The sequence below is a fragment of the Pan paniscus genome, chromosome 3, assembly GCF_029289425.2.
Source record: "Pan paniscus chromosome 3, NHGRI_mPanPan1-v2.0_pri, whole genome shotgun sequence".
NCBI lineage: Eukaryota > Metazoa > Chordata > Mammalia > Primates > Hominidae > Pan > Pan paniscus.
Window position 1 is genome coordinate 48,586,348 of NC_073252.2, and position 19,801 is coordinate 48,606,148.

A 19,801-nucleotide genomic window follows, 5' to 3' on the forward strand; every position below is an offset into this window, starting at 1 on the left:
GCCTAGCTCCAGATCTGTCTCTTTATTTAACACTCGGCATACAGAAAGCTAGAAGGAACCCAGAGAGATCTGCCAAAATAGGGGGTGGGAATGCTGTTTGGAAAGCATTGCATTAATATTATCATGGTATCCATTGTATATCTTAAGAATCTAAAATAAACTTCTTTGTTGCGGGATACTTTAGAAAGTAAAACTGGGCAAAATCTTCTGGTCTGGTGTCCATAGCCAGAGGTTACAAAGGATATGTCAGATATTCTCATTAAGAAATCCTGATTTTCTCCAACTCCTAATGTCTTTTTTATTATTATACTTTAAGTTCGGGGGGTACATGTGCAGAACGTGCAGGTTTGTTACATAGGTATACATGTGCCATGGTGGTTTGCTGCACACATTAACTTGTCATCTAAATTAGGTATTTCTCCTAATAGTATCCCTCCCCTAGCCACCCACCCCACAACAGGCCCTGGTGTGTGATGTTCCCCTCTTTATGTCCATGTGTTCTCATTGTTCAACTCCCACTTATGAGTGAGAAAATGTGATTTTGGTTTTCTGTTCTTGCGTTAGTTTGCTGAGAACAATGGCTTCCAGCTTCATCCATGTCCTTGTAAAGGACATGAATTCATCCTTTTTTATGGCTGCATAGTATTCCATAGTGTATATGTGCCACATTTTCTTTATCCAGTCTAACATTGATGGGCATTTGGGTTGGTTCCAAGTCTTTGCTATTGTGAAGGATGCCGCAGTACACATACACATATATGTGTCTTTATAATAGAATGATTTATAATCCTTTGGGTATATACCCAGTAATGGGATTGCTGGGTCAAATGGTATTTCTAGTTCTAGATCCCTGAGGAATTGCCACACTATCTTCAACAATGGTTGAACTAATTTACACTCCCACCAACAGTGTAAAAGCGTTCCTATTTCACCACATCCTCTCCAGCATCTGTTGTTTCCTAACTTTTTAATAATTGCCATTCTAACTGGCATGAGATGGTATCTCATTGTGGTTTTGATTTGCATTTCTCTAATGACCAGTGATGATGAGCATTTTTTCATATGTCTGTTGGCTGCATAAATGTCTTTTTTTGAGACGTGTCTGTTCATATTCTTTGCCCACTTTTTGATGGGGTTGTTTTTTTTCTGGTAAATTTGTTTAAGTTCTTTGTAGATTCTGGATATTATCCCTTTGTCAGATGGATAGATTGCAAAAATTTTCTCCCATTCTGTATGTTGCCTGTTTACTCTGATGATAGTTTCTTTTGCTGTGCAGAAGCTCTTTAGTTTAATTAGATCCCATTTGTCAATTTTGGCTTTTGTTGCCATTCCTTTTGGTGTTGTAGGCATGAAGTCTTTGCCCATGCCTATGTCCTGAACGGTATTGCCCAGGTTTTCTTTTAGGATTTTTATGGTCCTAGGTCTTATGTTTAAGTCTTTGATCCATATTCAGTTGATTTTTGTGTAAGGTGTAAGGAAGGGGTCCAGTTTCAGTTTTCTGCATATGACTAGCCAGTTTTCCCAACACCATTTATTAAATAGGAAATCTTTTCCCCATTGCTTGTTTGTGTCACATTTGTCAAAGATCAGATGGTTGTAGATGTGTAGTGTTATTTCTGAGGCCTCTGTTCTGTTCCATTGGTCTATATATCTGTTTTGGTGCCAGTATCATGCTGTTTTGGTTACTGTAGCCTTGTAGTATAATTTGAAGTCAGGTAGCATGATGCCTCCAGCTTTGTTCTTCTTGCCCAGGATTGTCTCGGTTATGTGGGCTCTTTTTTGGTTCCATATGAAGATTAAAGTAGGTTTTTCCAATTCTATGAAGAAAGTCAATGGTAGCTTGATGGGGATAGCATTGAATCTATAAATTGATTTGGGCAGTATGGCCATTTTCACAATATTGATTCTTCCTATCCATAAGCACGGAATATTTTTCCATTTGTTTGTGTCCTCTCTGATTTCCTTGAGCAGTGATTTGTAGTTGTCCTTGAAGAGGTCCTTCAGTCCTTCACATCCCTTGTAAGCTGTATTCCTAGGCATTTTAATCTCCTAGTAGCAATTGTCAATGTGAATTCACTCATGATTTGGCTCTTTATCTGTCATTAGTGTATAGGAATGCTTGTGATTTTTGCCCATTGATTTTGTATCCTGAGACTTTGCTGAAGTTGCTTATCAGCTTACAGAGATTTTGGGCTGAGATGATGGGGTTTTCTAAATATACAATCATACAATCATGTCATCTGTGAACAGAGACAATTTGATTCCTCTCTTCCTATTTGAATACCCTTTATTTATTCCTCTTGCCTGATTGCCCTGGCCAGAACTTCCAATACTATGTTGAATAGGAGTGGTGAGAGAGGGCATCCTTGTCTTGTGCCGATTTTCCAAGGGAATGCTTCCAGCTTTTGCCCATTCAGTATGATACTGGCTGTGGGTTTTTCATAAACAGTTCTTATTATTTTGAGATAAGTTCCATCAACACCTAGTTTATTGAGAGTTTTTAGCATGAAGGGGTGTTGAAGGTGTCAAAGGCCTTTTCTGCATCTATTGAGATAATCATTTGGTTTTTGTCATTGGTTCTATTTATGTGATGGATTATGTTTATTAATTTGCATATGCTGAACCAGCCTTGCATCCCAGGGATTAAGCCAACTTGATCATGGTGGATAAGCTTTTTGATGTGCTGCTGGATTTGGTTTGCCAGTATTTTATTGAGAATTTTCACATCGATGTTCATCAGGGATATTGGCCTAACATTTTCCTTTTTTGTTGTGTCCTCCCAGGTTTTGGTATCAGGATAATGCTGGCCTCATAAAATGAGTTGGAGAGTATTCCTTCTTTTTCTATTGTTTGGAATAGCTTAAGAAGGAATGGTACCAGCTCATCTTTGTACCTCTGGTAGAATTTGGCTGTGAATCCATCTGGCCCTGGACTTTTTTTGGTTGGTAGGCTATTAATTACTGCCTCAATTTCAGAACTTGTTATTGGTCTATTCAGAGATTCGACTTCTTCCTGGTTCGGACTTGGGAGGGTGTATGTATCCAGGAATTTATCCATTTCTTCTAGATTTTCTAGTGTATTTGCGTAGAGGTATTTATATTATTCTCTGATGGTGGTTTGTATTTCTGTGGGATTGGTGGTGATATCCCCTATATCATTTTCTATTGTGTCTATTTGATTCTTCTCTCTTTTCTTCTTAATTAGTCTGGCTAGCGGTTTATCTATTTTGTTGATCTTTTCAAAAAACCAGCTCCTGATTCATTGATTTTTTGAAGGGTTTTTTATGTCTCTATCTCCTTCAGTTTTGTTCTGATCTTAGTTATTCCTTGTCTTCTGCTAGCTTTTGAATTTGTTTGCTGTTGCGTCTCTAGTTCTTTTAATTTTGATGTTAAGGTGTCAATTTTAGATCTTTCCTGCTTTCTCTTGTGGGCATTTACTGCTATAAATTTCCCTCTACACACTGCTTTAAGTGGGTCCCAGAGATTCCGGTACATTGTGTCTTCGTTCTCATTGGTTTCAAATAACTTATTTATTTCTGCCTTCATTTCATTATTTACCCAGTAGTTATTCAGGAGCAGGTTGTTCAGTTTCCATGTAGTTGTGCAGTTTTGAGTGAGTTTCTTAATCCTGAGTTCTAATTTGATTGCACTGTGGTCTGAGAGACTGTTATGATTTCCTTTCTTTTGGATTTGCTGAGGAGTGTTTTACTTCCAGTCATGTGGTCAATACTAGAATAAGTGCAATGAGGTGCTGAGAAGAATGTATATTCTGTTGATTTGGGGTGGAGAGTTCTGTAAATTCTATTAGGTCCACTTGGTCCAAGCTGAGTTCAAGTCCTGAATATCCTTGTTAATTTTCTGTCTGGTTGATCTTTCTAATATTGACAGTGGGGTGTTAAAGTCTCCCACTATTATTGTGTGGGAGTCTAAGTCTCTTTGTAGGTCTCTAAGAACTTGCTTTATGAATCTGGGTGTTCCTGTATTGGGTGCATATATATTTAGAATAGTTAGTTCTTCTCCCTGCATTGATCCGTTTACCAATACGTTATGCCCTTCTTTGTCTCTTTTGATCTTTGTTGGTATAAAGTCTGTTTTATCAGAGATTAGGATTGCAACTCCTGCTTTTTCTTTTTGTTTTCCATTTGCTTGGTAGATCTTCCTCCATCCCTTTATTTTGAGCCTGTGTGTGTCTCTGCACGTGAGATGGGTCTCCTGAATACAGTACCCTGTTGGGTCTTGACTCCTTTTCCAATTTGCCAGTCTGTGTCTTTTAATCAGGGCATGTAGCCTGTTTACATTTAAGGTTAATATTGTTATGTGTGAATTTGATCCTGTCATTATGATGCTGGCTGGTTGTTTTGCCCTTTAGTTGTTGCAGTTTCTTCACAGTATTGGTGTTCTTTACAATTTGGTATGTTTTTGCAGTGGCTGGTACTGGTTGTTCCTTTCCATGTTTAGTGCTTCCTTCAGGAGCTCTTGTAAGGCAGGCCTGGAGTGACAAAATCTCTCAGCATTTGCTTGTCTATAGAGGATTTTATTTCTCCTTCGCTTATGAAGCTTAGTTTGGCTGGATGTGAAATTCTGGGTTGAAAATTATTTTCTTTAAGAATGTTGAGGCTGGGCACAGTGGCTCACGCCTGTAATCCCAGCACTCTGGGAGGCTGAGGTGGGTGGATCACTGGAGGTCAGGAGTTCGAGACCAGCCTGGCCAACATAGTGAAACCCCATCTTTACTAAAAATACAAAAAAAATTAGCTGGGTATGGTGGCACAGGCCTATAATCCCAGCTACCTGGGAGGCTGAGGCAGGAGAATTGCTTGAACCTGGGAGGTGGAGGCTGCAGTGAGCTGAGATCATGCCACTGCACTCCAGCCTGGGTGACAAAGCGAGACTCCATCTAAAAAAAAAAAAATGTTGAATATTGGTCCCCACTCTCTTCTGGCTTGTAGGGTTTCTGCAGAGAGATCTGCTGTTAGTCTGATGGGCTTCCCTTTGTGGGTAACCCGACCTTTCTCTCTGGTTGCCCTTAACATTTTTTCCTTTATTTCAACCTTGGTGAATCTGATAAGTATGTGTCTTGGGGTTGCTCTTCTCGAGGAGTATCTTTGTGGTGTCTCTGTATTTCCTGAATTTGAATGTTGGCCTGCCTTGCTAGGTTGAGGAAGGTCTCCTGGATAATATCCTGCAGAGTGTTTTCCAACTTGATTCCATTCTCCTGGTCACTTTCAGGTACACCAATCAAACGTAGATTTGGTCTTTTCACATAGTCCCATATTTCTTGGAGGCTTTGAATGTTCTTTTTATTCTTTTTTCTCTAATCTTGTCTTCTCTCTTTATTTCATTAAGTTGATCTCCAGTCTCTGATATCCTTTCTTCTACTTGATGGATTTGGCTATTGATACTTGTGTATGCTTCACAAAGTTCTCATCCTGTGTTTTTCAGCTCTGTCACATCATTTATGTTTTTCTCTACACTGGTTATTCTAGTTAGCAATTCATCTAACCTTTTCTCCAGGTTCTTGGCTTTCTGGCACTGGGTCAGACCATCCTCCTTTAGCTCAGAGGAGTTTATTATCCACTTTCTGAAGCCTACTTCTGTCAATTCGTCAAATTCATTCTCCATTCAGTTTTGTTCCCTTGCTGGTGAGGAGCTGTGATCCTTTGGATGAGAAGAGGTGTTCTGGATTTGGAATTTTCAGCCTTTTTTGCACTGGTTTTTCCTCATCTTTGTGGATTTATCTACCTTTGGTCCTTGACGTCGGTGATGTTCGGATGGGGTTTTTCAGTGGACGTGCTATTCCTGGTTTTTAGTTTTCCTTCTGACACGCGGCTCTGCTGCTGGTTTGCTGGAGTTTGCTGGAGGTCCACTCCCGACCCTGTTTACCTGGATATCACAGTGGAGGCTGCAGAACAGCAAAGACTGATCTTTCCTCTGGAAGCTTTGTCCCAGAGGGGCACCTGCCAGATGCCAGCCAGAGCTCTCCTGTAGGAGGTGTCTGTCAGCCCCTACTGGGAGGTGTCCCCCAGTCAGGATACACGAGGGTCAGGGACCCTCTTGAGGAGGCAGTCTGACCCTTAGCAGAGCTTGAACGCTGTGCTGGGAGATCTGCTGTTCTCTTCAGAGCTGTCAGGCAGACGTTTAAGACTACTGAAGCTACGCCCACAACCGCCCCTTTCCCCAGATGCTCTGTTCCAGGGAGGCGGGCGTTTTATCTGTAAGTCCCTGACTGGGGCTGCTGCCTTTTTTCAGAGATGCCCTGCCCAGAGAAGGGAAATTTGGCAGTCTGGCCACAGCAGGCTTGCTGAGCTGCAGTAGGCTCTGCCCAGTTCCAACTTCCCAGAGGCTTTGTTTACACTGTGAGTGTAAAACTGCCTACTCAAGCCTCAACAATGGTGGATGCCCCTCCTCCCACCAAGCTCGAGTGTCCTGGGTTGATCTCAGACTGCTGCTGTGCTGGCAGTGAGAATTTCAAGCCAGTGGATCTTAGTTTGCTGGGCTCCATTGGGGTGGGACCGGCCGAGCCAGACCACTTGGCTCCCTGGCTTCAGCACCCCTTTCTAGGAGAGTGAACGGTTCTGTCTCACTGGTGTTCCAGGCGCCACTGGGGCATGGAAAAAAAAAGAACTCCTGTAGCTAGTTCGGTGTCTGCCCAAATGGCCACCCAGTTTTGTACTTGAAACCCAGGGCCCTGGTGGGGTAGGCACTGGAGGGAATCTCCTGGTTTGTGGGTTGCGAAAACTGGCACAAGCACAGTATCTGTGCTGGAGTTCCTCAGGCTCAGTCCCTCATGGTTTCCCTTGGGTAGAGGAGAAAATTCCCCAACCCCTTGCACTTCTCGGGTGAGGCGATGCCCCACCGTGCTTCAGCTCACCCCCCGTGGGCTGCACCCACTGTCCAACCAGTCCCAGTGAGATGAACTGGGTACCTCAGTTGGAAATGCAGAAATCACCTGCTTTCTGCGTGAATCTCGCTAGGAGCTGCAGACTGGAGCTGTTCCTATTCAGCCATCTTGCCAGCAATCCCCTGCAACTCTTAATTTCTGGCTACAGGATCAGTAATGTCAAGGGTGTAAGTGACTGGCCTAATGTCATATGGCTCGTTTGTTACAGAATCGGGATGGGAAAACTGAGCTTGAAAAATCAACCAACCAGCACAACCACAACAGCAGGGCAGGGCCACCCAGCCTCTGTGTTTCACTCTGCATGGCTGGCCCACCAAGTTCCCTTGGCCTTATGGCTTCTCATTTAAACTGCAGAGAAGCTATGGTTAAGTCAAAGGCTCAAGTAGGTTAGAGTGAATTACTGAATCAGAGGAGTCCTATTTACACAAAGGCGGGAAGGAGTATCATAAAGAGGAAGAAAAGTAAAAGGAGGCATAAATGAAGAAAATGAAGGAGGAATCCGCTAAGAATAGACAAAGTGAGCATCAAAATGACTCCACCCAAGGAAGGAGAGGGGGAGGGACCCATGGAGCAGGAGGGAAAAGGATTCCTCCCCCTCAGTAATCTTAATTATAGCAGTATAGGACAGGTATGAATAGTGTTGTTTTATATATGAGAAAACTGAAGCTCAGAAAAGCTGTATCACTTACTCAAGGAAATACAGTTGGTAAGAGTCTCCTAATTCTGTAAATTTTTTCTTTTCATAGGTCTCTTTCTTCCCTTGTTTCCATCATTATTTCCCTCTGGCCTCCTTTTATGTGTACAGAGTGAAGTACGGAGGTTTTTACCTTTTTTCTGAAATAGTTATCAAATATCCCATGATGGAGTGAGTACGTGGTTACCATGACAACACAGCCCTCACTGAGGACTAGCCTCCCTGCTTTGCCTCCGGAATCATGTTTCACGGAACAGGTTCCTCTCCGTGCAACTTCTAGCAGCTGTAATTCTACATTTTGTTTGGGTGATTATTTGCTGAATGTATGTCCTCCACTAGACTATGTAAGTTTCACAATGGCAGAGACCAGCCTACTTTGCCAAGTGTGCCCCCAGCGTTTTGCACAGTGCTTAGCACCTGGATCTATGTGTTATTTGCTAAGCAAATGTTCTGTGGTTCCTCTCCGCTCTCTTCTGAAAGTTACATGGACAGTAACCTTTAGCCACAATTATGTTAATAGATACTGTGTAACGAGTCGGGCCGGTATTTACAGATAGTATACACGTGAATGAACACACACACACTCACGACTGCACAACAGCCCGGGGCAGGTGCACTCAAGAGGAAACGCGCACAGTCGGAGCCAGCCTGACCAACGCTGTTAAACACCGCTGCGCTGGGCTCCGCGGGCCTCTGCCGCGTGGGAGGGCACCCAGGCTGACGCGCTGCGGGAGTCTGGGGCCCACTGGGACTTGCCTGCCGGGCCGGGTGGCGGCGGCGTGGGCGGTGAGCTCCGCGGTGATTGGCCCGCGCCTGCCGGGGCGGGGCGGGGCTGGCAGCGGGAGGCAGGCGCCTGAGCTAAGGGGGGCGTGCGCGGCGGCGGCTGCCGTAGTTTCAGTATAAACAAGGAACCCGACTGGTTAGACAGATTTTGTTTTTCTTCTTCCCGCGCGCTTTAGCTCCCTGTCCTTTGGTCGCATTTGTGGGCGCGCGGCACGCAGCCGGGAGGCGGAGGACTCGGAGTTCACCTGCAGGTAGGTTGTTCCCTGGCTGGGTTGTTCTCCCGGCTGGGGGACCACAGCCCGGAGCGGGAACTCCGGACCCTACTGCGCGCTGCGCTCTCCCTGGAGATCCCTGGGCCGCGCGGGGAGCGAGCGGGGCTCAGAGACTTCACCGGCTGCCGGGTGCGCTCCGAGGCGGCGGGAGATCCCGAGGCGAGTGAGCGCGAACGCGGGCGCCGAGAGCCGAGTTACAGCCCGGGACCGGGGGAGGGCCCCTGGCCGGCCGCTGCGGGCACCTGGGACTGCCGCGGCCCCAACAGGTGCGAGGCCGAGCCGCTGGGACCCGGACAGGGCCAGGCTTGGGTTGGGTTGGGTTGTGCCTTCCCTCTTTCTCCCTGATCCTGCAGCCAGGCCTTCTGTCTCGAGATAGGTGGTTTTTGAGGATTTGACTTGAGTTGTGATCGCGTCCATCATTTTTTTCATCCCTTCTTTCCTTCGTGTGCATACCTAGGTTGATTCTTCCACTTCTTGACCAGTTTTGTGTGCGTGTGTGTGTAGGGGGAGCTGTTTATTTTTGTTGTCAGTGCCATGTAATCTAAAGTCTGACTCGTAGGAAGGGACAAGGGAACAGAAGTCACATACTCGCCACCGACAAGGTGATGTGCTGTCATCCTTCGGTGTTCACCTGGCAAACTTGGGAGACACTGAGTCGCCTTGCTTTTGCCAGAGCTCAGTTGAGTCGCCTCGGGTCACCTGCCTGGGGAATCTAAGATGAGCTAGAGGTATCTGGGAGCCTCGCGGGCAATCAGCTTAAGGGAGGTTCTTTCTAAGGGAGCTGTGAAAACAACTTAAGTGCTGCACCAGGGAAAAGGGCGAGACGGGGGCTGGGGTGCGCGCGCCTTTGTGTGTGTGTATGGACGTACCATTTCAATACTGCTTGCTGTCTTGCCCCAACCAAATCGGCGCAGTTCAGGCAAAAGCAACGTAGCTTAATCCTCTGACACTGCCGAGGGTGGCACAAGTGTGGCAGATAACACAAGGAGATTGTCCAGACGGCGATTTTCTCTTCGGAATGTAGATGTGTCCATCCTCCCTGATGAATTCGGTGGATATGGTGTATATAGATGAATATGCACACAAATTTGTGTATGTGTTTGGGCCGAACGCGTCTCCAAGGAGTCCTTCGTCAGCACCATGTGACGACGGTCAGGAACTGCTGGTGTGTGTAGATCTATATTTAGCTCAGATGGTCTAATGGCCGAGGGGAGGGTCTCTGAACTGGGTGCATAAAGGGGAAGAGTCTAGGGATCAGGGTGGTGCACTCTTGAATGATGTCTGGCACAGTCACACTCAGATGGGGTGAATAATTGCCCTTTCCTCGTGAAAACAGTAGCTAGAGCTTGGCATGTGATGGCTATGCCTTAATTTAAAACATAGTTGGACCATGGCGATAAGCCTCTGCTAAGAAACAAGGAGGTTTACAGTTAAGCAGCGTATATACCTGGTTGGCCGTTTGGGTGAAAATAACTGGTCCCATGAGATTTAGAACAAATATAGAGTTGCTTTCTTTAATGAAAAGAAATAAAAATTATTTGCTGTTGAGGTTTTCATAACAGAAAAAAAGAAGGCAGCTTGTTAAACCCTATCATTAAAGGTAATTTTATTTTTTTAAGTGAGGGGCAGTGGTGGAACTAGAGAGGAGGACCTTAGGGCACTTTTGACAGATATCAGGGTTTACAAACAGCGTTATATTATGCCTTTCAAGCAGATTTTCTGGTGAAGATGAGATCAGCCACTGATTAACAAGTTTCTTGTTGGCATTCTTCCACTGCATGTCGGGTCAATCCTTTGTTTTCTTGGAGGTGGGCAACATTTCTAACTACTAAGCATATTGGCCTTGTACTTTCCAGTTGTCTAACGAAGTGTTACATTCTTAGAATTTATTTCTCCTATGGTGCATTTTCAGTCTTGCTTCATTTTATGTGCTCCACTGGATATTTTATCTGATACTAACACATCTAATACCTGGGAATCATACTGTCTTTTGGAGAAGAGAATCACCAGAAAGCATTCCCATGTATTGTCTCCCGCTAACCCCCTACAGCTTAGCATCTAATAGATTCTTTATATGTGTGTGTGTGTGTGTGTATATATATACACATATATACATATGTATTTATATGTATAACTAAATCAAAGTATTATAATAACACATAGTTCTTATATAACATTTTATTCTTAGAACCTAAAATTAACTACTAGTTAATAGAGTACAATAGACCATATAAAAACAATTCAATACACCTTTCTAAGGAAAAAGACATGGTAAGAAAATTGAAGGGGAGGAGCTGGGGTCCCTAGTATGACTCAGGAGTGTTGGGATCAGCTTTGTCAATATCCGCAGAGTACCTGGAAGAATTGGACTTGGGAGGAACATTGGGATAGCCCCAGGAGAGCACCTCCTTGGAAAGGAGATGGGTGAAAGGAATGTTTTTTTCTTTGCTTGGGAAAAGAATCTAGAATCCTTGAAGCAGGGATTGGGAAACTTGATTCTGATGCCACACATAATAAATGAAAAAGCTGTGAAAACATTTTGTGACTTCTTAAAGGCCAATTGCACTGTTAAAAATGCTGTTTAAGATTTATGGGATTTTTATTAGTAGTAGTTGAATTCAGGTATTGCCAGCCTACCCCCCTCACTTTTTCAGACCTATAGTTGTCCTTTTTGATTCTCCAGTTAAAACTACAAGAAAGATCCATGCAACCTTTGCTTATCCTAAAGTGACAGATGTTATAGCCTAGTGCTGTGGGCATATTTCTGCCTTGGAAATAAGGAGACTTGGGTTCTGGTTGATCTGGAGCCCTAATCAGTGATTTATTTTTTCTCTATGCCTGCAGTATCTATAAAACGACTGTGGGGAGTTGAACAGAATGATTTATGAGTTTCTTTAGGTCTGTCATAACTGCTTTATTTTGTTGTACTACCGCTTCATGCATTTACACCCTGTCTTAGAGGTGGATTAATGAAGGGACAAGTGATTTGCAGTTAGGTGTTCACCTACTTTCTGGGTACATGGAAATGAAGAGAGGAGAGTGAAATTTCTTTTTTATTTATGAATTTATGTAGAAATTTAATATTAAACTGCTTTTTGCTTTTGTTTTTCTTTAGGTATGAATATTAAAAATGATTATCAAAAAGATTGGTGTCAGATTATTTTTTGGTCTATTAAATCAATATTACTATCCACTAAATTTTTAAATTTGTCTTCAACAATCATTTTTTCTTAGGTTTATATTTATTATTTCATTTCAGGATATGCCTATGTCTGGAAATCATTCAGTTGATTCAAATTTTATTAGGAAACCCTGCTTAGAAAATTAGTTTAACCCAGAGAAAGTACAAATTAGCCTGGACTACCAGTATCTTTCTATTGATCTAAAAGAGAAAAATGGGAAGGGATGAATATAGTTTTTCAAAAACTCACAGCTGGAAAATTATCCCAGTAACCATGTTACATACTAAAATATAAATAGAAAACTCTACTTTTTAATAAACATCCTCATTAGGTATCAGATCATTTTCCTGAGATGAATTAGGTGTAGAAAAAGAAAACCTTTCATTAAAGAATGTTCTCCACATGCTATTATCTAATTTGGGTTGAGATCTACCTTGTATAAATGATGATTCAGCGACTCATATCTGTGCTGTTCAGTATGGTAGCCACTAGTCATATGGGAATATTTAAACTTAAGTTTATTTAAATTAAACAAAATTTAAAATTTAGTTTTTCAGTTGCAATAAGCCACATTTTAAGTGCTAAGTAAGTCACTTATGGCTAGTGGCTGCTGTATTGGATTGTGCAAAAGAAAAACATTTTCAGTATCCCAGAAAGTTCTTTTTGACAGCACTCAATTAGATAATGATGATTTTGATTATCCAGAAGATCATTTTTATTCTTCCAGGAAAATGAAATATTTAATTCTCATTATAGATGAGCACCTACAATGTAAGGCATTATGACCAAATGGCATTATTAGCCAGTACGTCTTCACCTGTACAGTATGAGCTGTATAGTTCAATAATATGCCAAGATCACAAATACCAGTTTCTCAATATATTTTCCCCATAACTCTAGTTATCCTTTTGCTTTTCTAAACCAGCACTGTTACTGCTACAAAGTGCCAACTCTTTGAAAGACAAGGAACGAGGAGCCATCTACTGTCCGGTTTAGGAACTGCATGGAAGATGTAGCTAAAAAGTTAATGCATAAAGAATGTATGCATTACATTCTTTACATTCAATATGTCCTGGGTTCAGTTCCCACACAGTAAAGATTTATTTCATAGAAGAGTTTTAATTGACTTTCCAGGTTATGTGCCGAAATGTCATTTGTGTTTTAATAAACTGCTAACAACACATCCCCAAGACAAAAGATGACAAATCTTAGCTTTGTTTTTCTTCCAAGGAAACCAAAGATAGTAAACTATTTGAGTCAGAATCCCCTTCCTCCAACAATTAGGAATTAGTATGAAATATTTAAGCAGCATCTAAGACAAATCAACCAGAATGGAAATTAACTTTTTGTATGGATGCTGATAAATCAGGAAATAATATCACTGTTTCATTGCGAGAGAAATAGGATCTTCCTTCCTCAAAAATACTGATTTTTTTTTCCTCCCTTAACTGTGAAATCTACTAAGCATGTGGGACTCACTTTCAAAGAAGGTACTTATCTTGGAGTCTTGGAGTTTCTGTCTGTTCACATACCAAAGAAGTGAGTTGACTCTGAGTTGTCTTCTCTGTGTTGTTTGCCCTCTCAATACAATACCTTTTTTTCCTTTTTTTTTTTTAAGGAGGTAAGCAGAGGTGTAGCATTTCTGCAGTTTCCAGAGATGCTGTTAGAAATCTCTGATTTAGGACGTCTTCTGACTGAGGACAGAAATGGGAAGATAATCTGGAAATTTTCTTTCTTTCTTTCTTTCTTTCTTTCTTTCTTTCTTTTTTTTTTTTTTGAGATGGAGGCTTGCTCTGTCGCCCAGGCTGGAGTGTAGTGGCGCGTTCTCAGCTCACTGCAACCTCTGTCTTCCACGTTCAAGCAATTCTCCTGCCTCAGCCTCCCCAGTAGCTGGGACTACAGGCACCCGCCACCACGCCCAGCTAATTTTTTGTGTTTTTAGTAGAGACAGGGTTTTACCGTGTTAGCCAGGATGGTCTCGATCTGCTGACTTTGTGATCCGCCCACCTCAGCCTCCCAAAGAGCTGGGATTACAGGCGTGAGCCACCGCGCCTGGCAATCTTGACGTTTTCAAATTTAAAATAAGTCATGTTTTAAATAGTGTCAGAAACTTGACTTTTGCCTTTCACCCTGGCTCAAATCCATAGTTAGATACACCCTATGAAGGTGCAGTCAATCTTTGTATTCTAGCAGGGCGAAAGGAGGCAGGCTCCAAGTACTTGAGATAACAGCTGGAGTAAAGCTGAAATACGTGAACTCTTAATTCAGATCTATGCAGCTTCAAGGGAGAAAAGGAAGAAACAAGTTGTTGAAGATGAATCTCACCAAAGGGCAAAGTTTCTCTGGCATCTAGATGGGAATTCGGGAACCAGTAATTCCGGGATATTAAATTAAACCTCTCCCCACTAAACAAATATGCTTTCAAAGTTCAGCTGTGATACGGAGGCCTTCATCTACTTAAGTGTTTTTCTTTTCTTTAATTGGGACACATGCCCAACATTTGAACAGAAGCTAAAATATTATGGTCAACATCAAGGCATTGGATTTATTAAATATTTCACCGAAGCACTCTATGTATGATGAAATAGGGATTGAAAAAAATAAACCTTTTTTTTCTCTGACTCTTACATTTTCTGTCTCTTTCCAAGTGTAGAGGAAATGCTGACTTGACATTCTGGTAGAGATTTACAAAGCACCTATTGCAGACATTGAGGGATAGCTTTTGATTCAGTTCCCATACCCATCTTTTCCTCAACCTCTTTTCCAATTTGAATTGTTACCTGAAACCACCTTATCCTGGTGCACCTGCTTCATCATAAATAACATTGTGCAAAAGCAGTCGCTAATTCAAACACAGTCTGCTGTTTAGAAAAAGGCAGCTTTTCATCTGGCGCTTTAGTGGATTTGAAACCATTAGGCATGCCTTTCAAATCCATTCATATCGTAAATCACCCAGAGCTTGCTTCCTTGCTGCTGGATCAATGTCAGGCTGAACTTTTTCAGGGTCCTTGGAAGAACATGATCTATCTTTGTGACCAAATTAGCTGCCTCTGTAAGATGTCTTGTCTGTCAACTAACTTTTCAACTTCCCAAATTAATTTTAAGAAAGAACATTCATCTTGTGTACCTGGGTTGGGTATATCTTGACTTCCCGTTGGAAGATTTTCCAGCATAACCTGTAATCTATATGCTAATTATGGTGGCTCTACACTTTCTTTTCGCCTGGTTCATTGTTTTAAAACCAGAGTCTGTTTTCCATTATCTCCCTGCATCTTCTAATATCCTAAAGTGCTGCCTCAATTTTTGCAGAAAAGAAAAGAGAAAGCCCATTTCAATAGCTGTACCCAAACCAAAATAATTATGATTATTTTATTCTCTTAACTCAGTTTGATAGGTACTACCTGAAAATACAAGAATTCCTTGATTTCTTTCTTTCTTTTTTTTTTTTTTTTTTTTTTTTGAGATGGAATTTTGCCTTTTTTGCCCAGGCTGGAATGCAATGGCACGATCTTAGCTCACAACAACCTCCGCTTCCCGGGGTCAAGCGATTCTCCCGCCTCAGCCTCCCGAGTAGCTGGGATTATAGCCATGTGCCACCATGCCCAGCTAATTTTGTATTTTTAGTAGAGACAGGGTTTCTTCATGTTGGTCAGGCTGGTCTCAAACTCCTGACCTCAAGTAATCCGCCCACCTCAGCCTCCCAAAGTGCTGGGATTACAGGTGTGAGCCACCACTCCTGGCCTAAGAATTTCTTGATTTCTAAGGAGCCAGTCTTGAAAGTGTTAGACCAAGGTTACTGTCAGAGCCACCACGTTCTTCTTCCTTGGCGTAGAGAAATAATATCTAGGTTCTGTGTAGGTCAGCACATGGACTTCTTAATCTGGGGTCTGTAAACTCCCTGAAAGTATATGAAAACTGGTGTGTAAATTTCTCTGGGGGTGGTGATGGGGAGAGGTTTGTGATCTCCCTAAAGAGTTAAGAGCCACTGACTGAATTGAATATACTCTGAGTTGTAAAGAACTGGCTTACAAATGCAACTTCGTAAGGTGAGAATAGCTTTTGAGATTAACCTGCTGTCTGCTTTATGTATTATTGGTAGGATTTGAATAAAGTCAGCAGCTTTTTCTTGTGTCTCATACAAATCTCTTTTTTTCTGAAGGAATTAGCTACTTTGAAGTTGGACTTTATGGTAAATTAATGCCAGTATTTAACTTGCTGTTCCATCCATATATTCTAATTTTGGAGAAGAGTCAGTTTTTCCTAAACAAAATTTTTTGTTAGCTGGTCCCCATTGATAGGTATATTGAGTTAGGCAAAATTTTTACTAACGACAGATGGCAGACAGTGGAGAGGCTGGTTCTGAGGCTGTGTTGCAAAGTGTAAAGAGGAGTAAGTTGAGAGTTTATAGGATCTCAGAGACAGAAAATATTAGTTGTGGAAGCTGAAAGGAGAAGATTTGCTGCCAATAAGGAAGGCATGAGAACTGCCTGACTGAATGAAATAAATGGAAGTTATGGGTTACGAGCAACCTTACCCTGAGCCTTTCTTCCCCTGGAGAAATTGTTAGGAAGTGATTCCTGGAGTTAATAGTGCCCAGGGATAAATACTTGCCTGGATTCTCATGCCCAGCACTTTGAATATTGGATTTATTTTCTTAACAAGAACTAAACCAATATTTAATCTTTTGGGCCTCACTTTTCAATTCCAGAACTGAAGCAGTTAGAATAAAAGACCCAGACATCAAGTCTGAGTAATACCGAACAAACAGTAGCTCTTGGTGTGGTTAACAAGAGGGAAGATACTTTAGAGAAAACAGACTACTATGTTTGTCTTCTTAGGTATTACAATTCTGTTCCACAAACTGTACTTTCTGTACCATTCTGCTGATTTTTCCTTGTGATTATAAAATGCTTCTATTACACAGGCAGTTGATCCTTCCAAAAACAGCTAGACTGGCCACTTGTTAGACATTGTCCAGCAATGAGTGATGAATACTGTGAGCCATGATTTTTCTCTTGGTCATTTCTTTCATTAAATTTTTTTTGCTGGAAATCTATAAAGTACACACAAGCAAATATTACTATATTTCATTGAGTCTAAGAGGCTATCCCTTGTTAGATGCTCTGTCATTGCATATATCACTTTAAAAGACTGTTAAGTAAACATGTTTTCTTACCATTCAACTGTTTACATGCATCCCGGTTTTGAGGATATTATAATTTTTTTTAAAGTCCATATTGGAATCTCTGGAATCTCTATGTCTTGATGAGACCATGCTTTGATGGCAAAGGTTAGTAGCTTAAATACTGCTGTTGACAGTTGAACTTTTTAATAAGAGTAATTAATGGTACTAATACTTCTTTGGAGCAAGGATTTATGTAGAACATGTAAAATGTATGAATTATTCTAATAGCCTACAATTTGAGACAGACTGACAGGATTTTCGTTTAATGATTAAACTTTAGAAGTTCAAAGAAGACCATTTGCAGCATATCATAATGTAGTGTAATAAATTTTGAACCTGAAGTCTGAAGACCTAACTCTGAAACCCTACTCCACCTGTCCCTTACTCCATGTCTAACCCCAAGCGAGTTGTTACAGTTTTTCTGAACCTCAGCTTCTTATATAGTCAAAAAAAGATGGGGATGCCTGCCAGATGAGGTGGTTGTAGAATCCAGGAAGGCATTTGTAGTCAGTAAACAATTACACAAATGGAGCCAATGAAATTCTCAGAGCCCTCTGCATCACGGATATCATAAGAGAGACCTGGAATGGGGATTCAGAGAGGTAAAGGTCTGTGAAATGTGAAGACATTTTCCAGCACACAATATCCCATAGTGAGAAGAATTATGACTAATGAAGGGAGAAGGGATTAAGGAATTGAAAAGATTCTGTCTGGAGTATATGGGGAGGTAGAAAAATAAGACTATTGTGCATAATAAATAATGGGCTGAAGTGACTTGAATCTCAGTAGTTGGTTATTGCTATATGCAAGTTCAACAATCAAGGTGGTTTCATGGGAAAATGAAATCAGCTAATTAGCAGCATAACTTTGGGCTTGTTAGAAGGCAGAAAATAGCCTGTGACGTAACTCTGTTCTTACAGTTGATTTTTAAGTACAGTAAGCCATAACCCTTATTCATTTACCTCAATTTGGTTTCTGTCGCTATTTGCATTATATTCTTTTAGTGCCTTGTTGGAGGGAGTTTTCTAAGTATTGGTATTTTGCACCTCTTCAGAGAAATACTACAAGTGGTGTAGTTCCAAAAAACAATACACAAGCCTTTTGCCATTGCTCTAATCATAATGCTCTAAGAAGAACCTTGCACTAAAGAAGATAAGTAGTTTTGTTACTATTTTGGAAGGGATAAGCAAAATTGGAAATAACAGATGGAAAACATATCTGGTGGTGCTGAGGGTTTGAAGATTTCACAGCCATTAAGTGCCAGAATTAGGACTTCATTAAATCTGAATCTTTGTCCAGATCTGAGCTCTTGTCTACTCTGCAGGAATGAATAAATAATTAAGAAGTGCAAATACTTGGTAGCTTTTGGTGCTGATTCCTTGAAAACAAAATCTGAGTCACCCATGACCGTTTTGTGGGTTGGTGCTTACTGCTAATTAGCCTGTGGCCAGAGAGTACTTGGTGCAGGCAAGTTCCATCCAGCAAGGGTGCAGCGATGTGCCTCATTGCTGGGTCATCTTAGCCTGGTCACCTTACCCCCTTGGGTCTCAGTGTGCACCTTTATAAGAAGAGGAGATTGGACTAGATTGTGATGGCACATGGGCTGTGGCTCCTTCCATGACTGTCTGACAGTCATTGCTAATCACTTACAACCTACATTCTCCCACTGAGCTACAGCTTCCATATCTTCCTTGCTCATCCTCAGGCCTTTAGACAACCACTTTAATTGATTGCAGTTGGAAAGTGAAAGGAAAGTGAAATGAAATGTTTTCCAGATACTGGGCCAGGTGATTTCTGTGGTTCCTTTGAATATTTATCATTTTCTGATTTTTTGGAATTCCCAAATCCTGGCCAACCATCTCCCAAAAGCACTTTGTTAGAATGGTTGCGCTAGCAATGAGTAAGTGCTCCAATGAAGGAAAATGTGTGGTTCCTGAAAGAAAAAAATCCCAATTCCAAGGGCATGACACTCCTCATGCTGCATGTGAAGGACACTGTGGTTATAACCATCTAAAACTTTTTAAAGCCAGAGGCAGCCAAATCCAGACAAAGGGTTCTCTCTCAGTTATCTGAAGGAACTTTTAGGTGCCTCTCATCTCACGTCCCTGCCTCCTCGTTTGAGGGCACTATGAGTTTCTCAGGGCAAGGACAGACTGGCTCTTATTCTTGCCGCCAAGGATGGCCAGTTTGCAACGATTATATTGCACAGGAGTAGTACTCATAGAAACCTGGCAATTTGAGGAGGAAAGAAACATACCTTGTCTATTGCCTTATAAAATGTTAACATTGAATAATTTATTTATTTAACTGCAGTTCCTACATGTGAGGTCTTGCCAACTAAGGGTGTGTGCAGACCATTTGTGTTAATGTTATATCCCATAGTGCCTGACCCTTTGGCTGCTATGACTATGTGCTACCTAAAGGAGAGCCATGGGGCCAATGACCCTAGTAGTGACAAATCTCTGTGAATAGAGTGGTTCTGTCATCACCTTCTTCCCATTTGTGGCTTTTTCATGGATCCCATTAAATTGTCCCTCAACACTGGTTTGTGGAGGGGACAAAGTACTCAGAAATGAAGTTGGTTTTTATCTCCCATTTATTTTTCTTGATGCTTCTTTTCTCTAATTCTGTTTTCACCTGCCAGGTTGGCTTTTATGATGGATGTTTTCTCTTAATGCCCCACCCCTGGCTGCCCCCTGCTGAGGCACATGCACAGGATGTGATGCTCTGTGTACCCATCAGCTGTAGCTGGAACAGATGCTCAAGGAGTGATGGATGTGACTTA

The 19,801-nt window shown here is 41.8% G+C and overlaps 1 protein-coding gene across 6 annotated transcripts in view; it reads left to right on the forward strand.

Annotated features, from left to right (window-relative positions):
• RASGEF1B (RasGEF domain family member 1B) overlaps positions 1-19,801 on the forward strand; it is a 617,711-nt gene that overhangs the window by 564,030 nt on the left and 33,880 nt on the right. The window contains exon 1 of one of the 6 annotated variants that reach the window (XM_003832264.5): positions 8,459-8,628. The exons of 3 other annotated variants lie outside the window; for them this stretch is intronic. The gene's annotated coding sequence lies outside the window, so the exon portion shown is untranslated. Of the gene's footprint in view, positions 1-8,458; positions 8,629-8,657; positions 8,916-9,793; positions 9,815-19,801 lie in introns of those variants that run through there. 2 more of the 6 variants (XM_034958585.3, XM_055111365.2) reach the window with 2 other exon arrangements.